At 50.8% G+C, this 12,232-nt stretch overlaps 1 long non-coding RNA gene across 1 annotated transcript; it reads left to right on the top strand.

Moving 5' to 3' along the window:
* The first annotated feature begins 314 nt into the window (after positions 1–314).
* LOC143268545 (uncharacterized) lies at positions 315–4,924 on the top strand. The gene is made up of 2 exons (XR_013044606.1): positions 315–502; positions 4,624–4,924. It is a non-coding gene; the product is annotated as an uncharacterized LOC143268545 (long non-coding RNA).
* Positions 4,925–12,232: the final 7,308 nt, after the last annotated feature.

The raw sequence follows: 12,232 nt of genomic DNA, 5'->3' as shown, positions 1-12,232 counted from the left end.
TTGTGTCACTTTGTGTGGTTAATGCTTACCACATTTCTTCTTCTTTTTTCTCTCTTTTTTCTTTTCTTTCTTTCTTTTGTTTTATTTTGTTTGCTTGTTTGGTTGGTTTTTTGAGACAGGGTTTCCAGGTGTAGCCCTGGCTCTCCTGAAGTTTGCTCTGTAGACCAGGATGATCTCGATCTCACAGAGATCCACCTGCCTCTGCCTCCTGAGTGCTGGAATTAAAGGTGTGCACCACCACAGCCTGAAGCTTACCACAGGTCTTAGGAACATCCACCATGTTTTCAAGAGCAGCATCAGCACAGAAAGATGATTCTCCTCCCCGGCTTGAGGCAGGGTCTCAAGGTATCTCAGGTTGGCCTCCAGCTCTGTGTACCTAAAGATGACCTTATACTTTGATCCTCCTGTCTCCACTCCCCAGGTGCTGGGATTCCAGACACACAGCATCACATCCATCTTGGTGAGGTGCTGAGGATGGGACCCAGGGCCTCATACATGCTAGGTGAGTGCTGTACCGCCCGAGCCCCACAAGTGTGATCAAATGATGGAAAGTGTTGTTACAAAGCAATGTTTGCATTTTATAGAGAAAACATATGCAGGCATAGAAACAATCCAGAGGGGTGTATTATAAAATATATTTAAAATTAGAAAAAAAAATTTCCAGACAGGGTTTCTCTGTGTAGCTCTAGCTTTCCCAAAACTCACTCTGTAGACCAGGCTGGCTTTGAACTGAGTGAGACATCTGTCTGCTCTGCCTCCTGAGTGCTGGGATTTAAAGGTGTGTCACCACAGCCTGGCCTGAAAAGATTTATTTTATGTGTATGAGTGCTTTGCCTGTATATGTGTATAAGCACTCTGTGTGTGTGTGTGTGTGTGTGTGTGTGTGTGTGTGTGTGTGTGTGTGTGTGTAGTGCCTGTGGAAGCCAGAAGAGGGCACTGAATCCCCTGGAACTGGAGCTATGGATGGTTGTGAGCCACCATGTGAGTGTTGGGAACTGAATCTGGGTCCTCTGCTGGATCAGCAAGTGCTCACCCCTGAGCCAGCTCTCCAGCCACCTATAAAATAAGAGTAGGTTTTTGCTGGGTGATAAGATTGTGGTTTTAGCCTTTTATTCTTTATGCTAATTTGTATTTTCTGTAATAAATAGCTATTAATTATGGGTTGTTGGGTTTTTTGTTTTTTGTTCGTTTGTTTGGTTGGTTGGTTGGTTGGTTTTATGAGACAGGATTTTTCTGTGTAGCCCAGGCTGTCCTTGAACTGACTCTGTTGACCAGGCTGGCCTCGAACTCACAGATATCCATCTACCTCAGCTTCCCCAGTGCTGGGATTAAAGGTGTGAGCCACCACTGCCCAGCTGTATTAATTGTTTAATTAAGACAAAGTTTACCTTTATACTGCTGTGCCACATACCCAAACAGATGTCTTCAGAACTGTGAATCAAAATATACTTCTTTCCTTTGTAAATCATCCAGTTTTGGGTATTCTGGGATAACTATTGGAAATAAATGAGATGGGAGCATACGGATCATTTTAGCTGAGCTCATGGACTTCCGTAACACTGAATCATGAGAAAGCCTCCCATTTCCAATTCTCTTCCCAACCTTCCAATGGGTTAGCCTCTAACAGCTCACCACCAACCTTCTGGTGGGTTAGCCTCTGACACCTCCCTAAGAGTAAGGTGGCACTCTTAGTGAAATGCAAAGTTTTCTTTTCACAAAAAGAGAATGGGCCTCTGGTTGGGAGTATTCACTGGGGACAGCTAGTCATAACACAATTGATTTGTACATGTGATCTTCTATTGAGGTAAAGATACAATATTGGTTTTAAAATATTTTTAAGTTGGAAGGAATAAAAAGACAAATTAAGCCTTCCTGGTGGTGCCTACCTATAACCTCAGCACCCAAGAGGGCTGTGAGTTCAAGCCCAGCCTGGGTAACAGAGCAAGTTCCAGTCCATCCTGGACAACAGAATGAGACCTTTTCTAAAAAAGAAAAGAAAGAAAGGAAGAAAAAGAAGGAGATGATATGGTAAGAGTGCTTGCTGGCACTGAGTTCAAATCCTCAGCACTTACGTAAAGGTAAGCATGGCTGTGAATGCTTATAACCCCAGCACTGGGCTGGAGGCACATGGATCCTGGGAGCTCACTGGCCAACTAGCCTAGCAAAAATGGTGAGCTTAAGGTCCATTGAGAGACCCTTTCTCAAAAAACAAGGTGAGATGCCTCAGCCTGTAAAACCTCTAGCCATACAATCCTGGTGACCTGAGTTAGATCCTTAGATCTAGAGATTGAGACCCACTGACACTCAGCTGTCCCTTGACCGCCACATATGTGTTATGGTATGCGTGCATGTGTTTGTGCACACACACACACACACACACACACACACACACTGATGATGAATAAGGCATAGAGTCAGGGTGGAAGATATCAGAGATCCTTTTCTGGCCTCTGCATGCTTGCACGTGGGTGTCAGCACCTATGAATACATACACATGAGAGAAGGAAGGAAGAGAGGGAGGGAGGGAGGGAGGGAGGGAGGAAGGAGAGAAGGAAGGAAAGAGAGAAAGAGAAAAAATTGAGAAGAGGTGAATGTGGAAAGTGCCAGGTTCTCCCATTCAGTCTAGGGCCTGGGGTCTCCAGGTAGAAGCCGCCAGGTGGGACCTCAGACACCACCATCCTCGTCCCTGGGGCTCCCAGGATATCTAGTATAGAAACCCCAGTCTTTGGAGTCATCTGACGAGGACTCCAGCTCTGGCTGTTACTGACTGTCTCGATAACTCAAAGCAAGTTGCCTATTTCTTTGTGACATATTTTTCTTGTGGCTAAGATGGAGCTGATGTCAACCTCTAGGGCCCTGCTGTGGGCTTGAATGAGATCACACACACACACACACACACACACACATGCACGCACGCACGCACGCACGCACGCACGCACGCACGCACACACGCACGTATACAAAGTGCTGGCCACCAGCATACAGTGAACGTGGATTCCAGGGAATTCCTCAGGTTCCTGGAGAGACGAGGAAGTGGCTGGAATGTGAGAAGTCATCCACAGCACTCGAGTCATCGTTTGAGGGGAAATTGCACTCCCTGAGACGTTCATTACGTGAGCCCAAGGCTGGCCCGCAGAGTAGTATCGCAGATGTCAGCTTCCAACTCAACTTGGCCTCCTAGCCACATCTCATCACACCAGAGTGGGTTCCAGAACTGTCCCTGGGGGCCTCTTGGGCTTCAAACTTGCAGCTCCAGACTTGAGGCCCTGCTCTTTGAAATGAGGGAGGCTGAAGGCAGAGAGGGTCTTGGAAGTGGCAGCCAAGTGTTCCTTGACATAGAAGACCCCGGGGCCTGGGGAGTCGGCTGGAGGTCTACTGTCTGTCTGCCGAAGCCTCTGCTAGACACTCTGGCTCCTCTGCTCCTGGGAATCCAAGCATGAGAGGCGCTAATCTGACTCCCCTTTGCACCTATTGCCCCATCCGTCCCCTTCGTTTGCTTTCTGGGAGAAGATGAGGGCTGGGGAGAGAGGGCTGCATCTGAGAAGGCTGCTCTAGCCCAGCTGGACCTCCATATCGCTATCCTTAACCGTGGCCTCTCCATTCCTGCTTCCAGCTGGGAGGGAATGGGACAGCCCCGATTCCTCCCAGGAGACAGTGATATGACTCACTCCCCAGGATAAGCCAAGGGCAGCCCTTTTCCTGTAAAACTCATATAGAACAAAGGAGTTCATAGGCCCACCTTGGGGAAGCAAATGTGAAACAGAACGTTTCAATAGAGAACGTCAACATGACGCCGGCTTTAACAACATAGGAGTCTATTAATGCTCGATGTAAATTAATTCTGGATGGAAGCAGAGCAAGAAGAGCAGGAAAACTTGATGATGTTTTGGAGGAAGTCTACTTGTCTGCAACTCATGATCCCAGATGACTGCAATAGCTCCTATCACCATGCTCAAGCTCCAGGCAAAACTCCGTAGAAACTTTAAGGGTACTTTCAAGGGGTTAAATTCACACTTCCACATCCAGCCATAACCCTAAGAAGACCTAGTAGGCGGGGTGGGGGGGGTGGGGGGGGGAGTGGGGGCGTGTTGCAGAGATGGCTCAGTGGCTGAGAGGCTCAGTGGCTGAGAGCACTGGTTGTTCCTCCAGAGGACCTGGGTTCGATTCCCAGCACCCACATGGCAGCTCACAGCTGCCTGTAACTCTACCTCCAGGGGATCTGACATCCTCACACAGACATACATGCAGGTTAAATAACAATGCACAGCCGGGCGGTGGTGGCAGCGCAGGCCTTTAATCCCAGCACTCGGGAGGCAGAGGCAGGCCGAACTCTGTGAGTTCAAGGCCAGCCTGGTCTACAAAGTGAGTTCCAGGAAAGGCACAAAACTACACAGAGAAACCCTGTCTCGAAAAACAAAACAAAACAAAAACAAAAATAACAATGCACATAAGATCAAAATAAATAAATAATTAAATAAACAAAAAGGAAGAAGACCTAGTGGGTAGGGATCAGCTAGGGCTAGGCCACAGCAGGCTCAAAAGACCGCTGAGACATGAAATCCTTTGTCCAAGAGACACTGGGACTAAACCTCCTTTTAGGTTAAACTCTCTGTCTGCCCCCAGCTGCTTCTCCAAATGGCGCGTGCAGTCTCGCCATTCCTCTGCTCAAGAACCTGAGAATTCTCAACACGGTCTTCAAGTTCCTCAAAACAAGGCCTCGCTTTCCCTTCCAACGTCACATCAGACACGGTTTTCCCTCCCCCACTTCCCTGCACGCTGTCTGGCTCCTGCACAGGCCTTCACGTCCCCTAAACAGTCCATGCCTTGTCAACCCGCCCGCCGTGACCACTCCACCCTTCTGGTTCATCTTGTAGAAGGCTAAGAACGCATTGTCTTCTCCACAGTAAAACCTTTCTCCACTCGGTTTGGTCTGCTTTGTGGATTTTCTCAATCTTCTGGAAATTTCCAAAACATTGTATCCTTCCTTCCTCCCTCCCTCTTTCCTTCCTCCCTTTCTTCCTTCCTTCCTTCCTCCCCTCCCTCCCTCCCTCCTTCCTTCCTTATTTTTATATGGGGGGTTCATATGACCCAAGCTGGCCTCAAATTTGCTATGTAGCTAAGGATGACCATGAACTCGATCCTCCTGCCTCCACCTTCTGAGTGCTGGGATTACAGACATGCACCACACCTGGTTTATGTCATGCTGCCACATAACTCTACCAAGGGAGCTACACTCCCACTCTAGAACATTCTTTTACATCACCAAGTTGCTTGAGAGGTGTGAGACTGGTCACTGCCGGAACCAGGGGTCTATGTCGGAAGCCCCCCAGACTCGGTGTCATTGACGACTTTAAGTCCCTCCCTCTGAACTGGAAGCCGCTCGCTCAGCATCATTAAGTTGGCCTCCCTACTTGTCAGGGGCTGAGTGAAGGATGCTATCTCCTAGGAGATGCAGCCCACTCACTTGACATCTCAGATCTTCCAGAGCACTGGGTGCTGGCTCAGAGCAAGTCCAAGGGAACTTCCAATCGCCCTTTCTCTAATGGACAGACACTGACCAGGGCTGACAATCAAGGAGTGACATCCCAGGCAATCACTGGGGCTGTACCAGCGACCTCGCCCAAATCTGCCTGACTTCCCCTTGTCTTGAAGGCCCGGGGCTCTTGGGATCAGCAGACACTGTGTTTTCTGCCACAAGGAGTTCAGATGCCTGCCTCTGCTAGTTCAGGGACAGCCACTCACAGACTGGCCTTTGGGCCAGTGCTCTTCAGACAAGAGCCTGCTCTCCCTACCCTGTGGAGACTCCAGTTATCAGCCTGCAGACGTGTTTTGCAACCTGAAGACATGTCTGGGCTATCTAGACCGCCTTCCCCGGGAAGCCCATAGCCCTGGTCCTTAATTCCCTACCCTTTCCCACTCTTCCAGGGCTAGACCTCTTCCCTGGGGGGAAGGCAATCAAAAGCAATATCCCAGGCTGGGGAGATCCAGGATTCCTTTTGATCCCCCACTTCTGTATGAACATGCAGAGGACAACTTGCACGAGTTGGTTCTCTCCTTCCCCACGTGGGTCCTGAGGACCACTCAGGTGGTCAGACTTGGCAGCAAGGTCCTCTATCACCTGGGCCATCTTGAGGCATAGCATGTTCCACTTCGGCCATTTTGCTGGAGATCAATTTTTTAAAAAATTATTTATTTTCTATGTATGGGTGTTTTACCTGCATGCATGTTTGTGTACCACATGTATGCAATACCTGTGGAAGCCAGAGGAGAGGGTAAGACCTCCTGGGATTGGAGTTAGATGGTTGTGAGCTGCCATGTGGGTGCTAGGAATCCAACCCAGGTCCTCTGGGAGATTAGCCCGTGCACTTAACTGCATCTCTCCAGCCCCCTTGAGATCAATTTTTAAACATTATATTTTATGTATTTATCTCATGTGTGTGCGTGCACACGCTCGAGAGGGCACGTGTTTGGAGATCAGAGGGTAATTTTTGAGAGTCAGCTCTCTCCTGCTATAATGTGAGTCCTAGGGATTAAACTCAGGTCATCCAGCTTCTCAGCAAGCACCTTTACCCACTGAACCCTCCTGCCAGGCCCCGATTTTTGGTCTGTTTTGTATTGTCTTTTGATGGTTTGGTTTTCAAGACAGGGTTTCTCTGTGTAGCCCTGGCTGTCCTGGAACTGACTCTGTAGACCAGACTGGCCTCTAACTCAGAGATCTGCCTGCCTCTGCCTCCTGAGTGCTGGGATTAAAGAATGGGCCACCACTGCCCAGGCTAAAAGGTTTAATGCGCCAGTTACCTTGTTTTTCTTTGTCTGTTGTTGTTTTTGTTTTGGTCTTTTTTTGTCATTTTATTGGCACCCCCACCCCACCCCCATCCCTGAAGCTGAAGGCCAAACCAAGGGCCTTGCCCTTGCCTACCACTGAGCTAAATCCCCCAGCCTCGCCTTTCCTGGGGGGAGGGTACAGAATTTCACTCTGGTTTAGAATGGCCTGAAACTCACTATTCTGCTTCAGTCTCGAGAGTCCTGGGATTTCAGGTGTGTCCAAGATAGAATCCTTAATTGACTGTCTATGAACCAGGGCTGGGCCTGTCTCCTTACCTATTCCGCCAAGTGAAGGGCCTAGTGGATGGGGTACCCTCCTTTCACCCCACTCTTCCACAGGTCCTTGCTTTACGGAGAGAGGTGCCTTCAGCCCTTGACAGTGAAGGAATAGCACAGAAACCCGAAGTCTGGCCAGCCTGGCCAGCTCAGCACCCACCAGGCTGCTGCTGGGCCTTGGCGGGAAGAAGCCAGCTGGTCTCTGCCCTCCCACAGCGACGGTCACAACAGCTGAAGTTACTAAGCTATGCCAGACCGCGGCACTTTGTGATCACGCTTCTGCTTTCTTAGTTAAGCCACACTGCCAGTGAGAGAGAGACAGAGACAGAGAGACAGAGACAGAGAGAGAGGTGAAAAAGAGTTGTCCAAGTCTATACATCTTGCAAAGAGTAGGTTCTCAATCCCTACCTAAAACTGCCACCTTGCCTCTTGGCAGGACCCTGCCCCCCCCCCTCGTCCCTGCTGCTGCTGGCTGTGGTGCCCTGGCTGAGTTTCCTCACTTATTTAAACCTCCATTTCTGAAATGCACAGACAATGATTCTTCCCTGGAAGGTGGAGGAGGTTTCTACATACTGAGTGTGTAAAAACAGCGAGCGGTGGAGGAGCGCCATCACCGCTAGCATCCTTCGGGCCTCCCCGCAGGGTAGGAGGGAGAGGAGAAGGAGGTGACACACCCCCCCCACACCCCCCCCCCCCCTGCCGCTGTCCCCATCAGAAGACTGAGTTACAGAGCCGTCCAGCTGTCATCCACAGGCGGGACAGTAAACTCTCCCCGGCTCTCCGGTTCTCCTCGGGCTCCGTTCCACATCACAGCTGATTAGTTACAGATACCGGCCGCTCCTCATGTATCACTGACAACCCAGAGAAAGGGGTGATTGTTCCTCGGGGGAAGGTCTCTGGGCCCCTCTCTCCTGAGTAGCTGGGAGCCAACATGGGGATGAGAGAGGGCGGAAGAGGAAAGGAAAGAGGGCAGACACAGGAAATGAGCATGCGGTGGGTCCCAGGCAGGTGGACAGACCCGCTGAGGGACCACACCCATGCACAGCAGACAGACGGGGCCCAGGCTCAGAAGACCCCGGAACGGGGTTAGCAGGAAAGGAGGGTAGCTCTGAGCATCAGCTCCAGAGCCTGTTTCCTCGACAGTAGCTTCCAGCTGTGGAGGCCCCCCCCCCCCCAGTCTCACTGCTGGAGAGATACAGCTCAGCAGGTGCCTGGCCTCTGGGTCTCACCAGAGCTTTCCACATCTCTGGCTTGGATCCAAATGCCTTCCTTCAAAGCAACCAGGGTGGGCCGGCCTACCAGATCCTCAGCTTTCTGTAAAGCTGACTGTCGGGGCCAGAGCCTGGAAGGGCCTAGAAGGAGTCTGCCTGCAGAGACTATCTGGACACACAGTCCTGGAGTCACCTCCAAAGCCACCTCGTGTCCTTGCTGGTCCTTGACTTTGCTAGGCCCTCGACGAAAGTCCAGGGCCAGCCGTGCACACAGTCTGCCTTTGTCCCTCCTCTTAGCACAGCTGAGACCAGCTGGCATTTCCACAAAGGGCTTTACTAAACACCAAGGAAGAACAAAAGGAAAATAATTACAGAAAACACGAAAAACCCAGCCCCAGCTGCCAAGTTCCCAAAATACAGGGTACCATTCCTTTGGTGACAGCAGATCGCCCAGAGGCCCGGGACGAGGCCCCGGGCACTTCGCCTGGTGCTCCTTGTCCCCAGCCCTGTGGTGGGTGCCATCTTGCTTCCCGCCCTGGGAACCCTTCGGTCACCCATGGGCTCATCCCTGGCCCCACCCGAGTCCTCCTCCCACTAGGCTTTGCGCTCTGGCTAAAGGCCACCCTAGAAGCTATGGAGTCTGTGGTGACGGATACAAGACATGATTGTACAGTAATGGGAGATGGTTCATCCCACACTTGCTCCGGCTCCAGGACATCTACCCACAGTGAAACGTCTTGAGTACAGTGTAGGAGCAGAGCCCTTGGCAGACTGGGGACATCGTCCCCGTGGGAAGAGGAGGAGCCTTGGAGGGTTAGGTTGGTTCGCACTGATTAAGCCCCTACTGTGTGCTCTACCACTGAGCAAGGTGTTAGAGAAGTACAAACATACAAGAGACAGTATTTGCTCTTATAAGTCTTATGGTCTTTGAAGCGAGCAGATACGTAACAGGACGGTGATAGCACTGGTGTTGGATGCCACTGTGGTAACCTGGATGAGGGGAGCTATAGGGTGGTGTTTGGAACAGGCCTCAGGGAAAGGTTAGAGGTGTGTGGCCAAGGGCAGGAGGACAAAGTGCTTTTCCAGGAACATCATGACACCTTTGAGGGAAGTGTCACCTATGAGGGAAGATGTAGGATGGTATTCAGAATAGGCCTCAGGAAAAGGTTAGAGGTGGATGGCCAAGAGCAGGAGGACAAAGTGCTTTTCCGGGGCCGTCATGACACCTCTCCAGAGGCAGGAGCTGAGCTGTCACTACAGGGAAAGAGAGGTCATAGTGCAGAAAGGCCCACAGGGCCGTGACATGGAGAAAGTTAGAACCAAGTGAGAGACAAATCAAAGAGGAATTTGTCTGAGACAGTGTCTCGCTGTGTAACCCAGGTGGCTTCAGCTTGCCATCCCCCTGCCTCGGCCTCCCTAGTATTGGAATGAAAAGCCAGCACTACCAAGTCTAGCTGAATCAGGAAGCATTCTGTCAAAAAGTGGCAATGGGATAGAACTGGCATTTCAGAGAAGGACGAGGGTGGGAGGCCCCGTGCTTGGGGAGCCAGGGCCTGACCTGTAGCACGAGGAATCCATGCTGCCTCACCCCAAATGTTGACACACATTTACCCAGCACCCCGGGAAGGTTAGCGCCTCAGACTAGGGCCTTCCCTTTCCTACACACTGTCTCCAGCACCACCAGGACTAGGTAAGGAGTGAGAGTAATTAAAACTTGCTTTAGGGGACTGTGGGCAGAATTCAGTGAGTTAAGGTGTTGAAAGCACCAGATCTGCTTCTTGGCATGTGATAGGTGCCCAATAAATATCAGTTCCCCCTTCAAACAACATCAAGGGGCCGTGTTGATGAGTAGCTAAGGGCTGAACTGGGCATGTGGCCTGTGCCATTCTCTTAGCAGGGGGATCTACTTAAAGGGTCTCAAGGACAGTGGATCCAGGAGGGTGGATGGACTGGATTGTGACAGACAGGACAGGTGTGTGTAGATGTATGCGCTTTAGTGTGTACAAAGCCCTCTATCCATTTGCTCTTCTGCTCCTGGCAGAAGGTGGCTTCCTTATTCTCCCCTTGTCTTGTCTACGCTCTGAAAGACTCTGGGCAATAACTGTAGCATTTCTGCTTCTCTAATAAGAACCCAAAATTGAGTTCGAGACCATGCCCGAGAACTACCATCAGCAACACACACGCACGCACGCACGCACGCACGCACACACGCACGCACGCGCACACGGTGCCTTTTGAGCTCTCCATGACCCTATTCAGTAAGCAATGTCATCATCCTCACTTTGCAGGGGAAAGGAACGACCTAGAAAATGAAAGCCGTGGTTTGAAGTTAGCTATGTGGCTGTCCAGAAGTAGGGCCACAGTCTGCGGGAGCAGAGATACCGGTTCTGCCCCCTGAAGGGACTGAGGAGCCTCGTGCTGTGGAGGTTGGGAGTCTTCCTGGTTTCTGCCACCTTACCCACTTCAGCAAATTTGTCTCACAAACCAGAAAGCTGGATTTAGAAGGGGGTCTGAGGTTTAGGGACAAGAGATTGAGGGGCACTTGTGGGGAGTCCAGGCATTACCTAAGGGGTTAAGTTCACACAGGGGTGAAGAGGAGTACTTCAGCACTCGCAGCCCTCTGTGGGAATGGAAATGTGGAGGGGTCATCTGTATTGGATCGCCAGCATTTGGGATAGGGCCTGTAGCACAAGAGGACTAAAGTAATACATGTCAGATGAAATAATCCGTGAACAAATGCATGCACACACAATGTACACAACCCTGTTCAAGCACAGTTACAGGCAAATATGCTCAGTCCGTGAGTACTCGAGATTTTCGGTATAGACAAGCATATCCAACACAGATAATTAAGAATACACACCTGGGGGCTGGAGAGATGGCTCAGTGGTTAGGAGCACTGGCTGCTCTTCCAGAGGTCCTGAGTTCAATTCCCAGCAACCACATGGCAGCTCACAACCATCTGTAATGAGATCTGGTGCCCTCTTCTGGCCTGCAGGGACACATGCAGGCAGAACACATAATAAATAAATAAATCTTAAAAAAAAAAAAAAAAAAAAAAAAAAAAAACCACACCTGGGCCGGTGACACACATCACCAGATAAGAGCGCCTGCCACCAAACCCGACAACCTGAGTTTGATCTCAGGAACCTACACGGTGGAAGGAGAGAGTCAACATCAGAAGGTTGTTCTCTGACCACTCCCACCCACATGTGCACCATAGCAATGCACAGACACACACACAATAAAATAAATAATGTCTAAAGGGTTAGGGTTAGGGTTAGTGCACAATACACACTTGTGCCCACATACATAAATCCATCTTGGAATAGACACCCTGAAACACCCATGGGAGCACGAGATGCTGGGAGTGAGTGCCTATCACAACTGTCCACAGCATCCTGCACCCTGCTCTGGAGCCAGGAAGACAGTCTGTCTGCTCCACAATCCCAGCGTGTTGCAGCTCGTCAGAATGTTCTTTGCAGCCCCCGCTTAGCTGGCCGGTGACCGGCCCCTGGCTCCAGAGCCTGCCAGACAGAGAGGCAGCATCTCTGGCAGCCCCTTGTGGGTGGGCAGCAAGCCACAGATGCAGAGGTCACTGGGGGTGAGATCCAGGACTGCCCTGGCCTCCCTGCCTCTGAATGGAATGTGATCCCAAAGCCACCTCCCAGGCCCCTCTCCTCCCCCCACAGCCACCCACCAACTTTTGACTGAACCCTGCCAGCTTTTTTTGCAGTCCACAAGCTAGTCACAGAGGTTTGTTAGGGTGGCAGTGATGAAGAGCGATGGAAGAGCCAAGGAGGTGACCACAAAAGGACAGACGTGCACGGTCACACCTTGATGCCCAGGTATTCACACACACAGGACACACATTGGCAGGTACACATTCACTATCCCTCAAGACACACACGCAGACACAC

The sequence above is a fragment of the Peromyscus maniculatus genome, chromosome 14 (assembly GCF_049852395.1).
Source record: "Peromyscus maniculatus bairdii isolate BWxNUB_F1_BW_parent chromosome 14, HU_Pman_BW_mat_3.1, whole genome shotgun sequence".
Taxonomy (NCBI): domain Eukaryota; kingdom Metazoa; phylum Chordata; class Mammalia; order Rodentia; family Cricetidae; genus Peromyscus; species Peromyscus maniculatus.
Note: the sequence above shows the minus strand (reverse complement) of the source record. Positions and strands in the feature narration are given on the sequence as shown.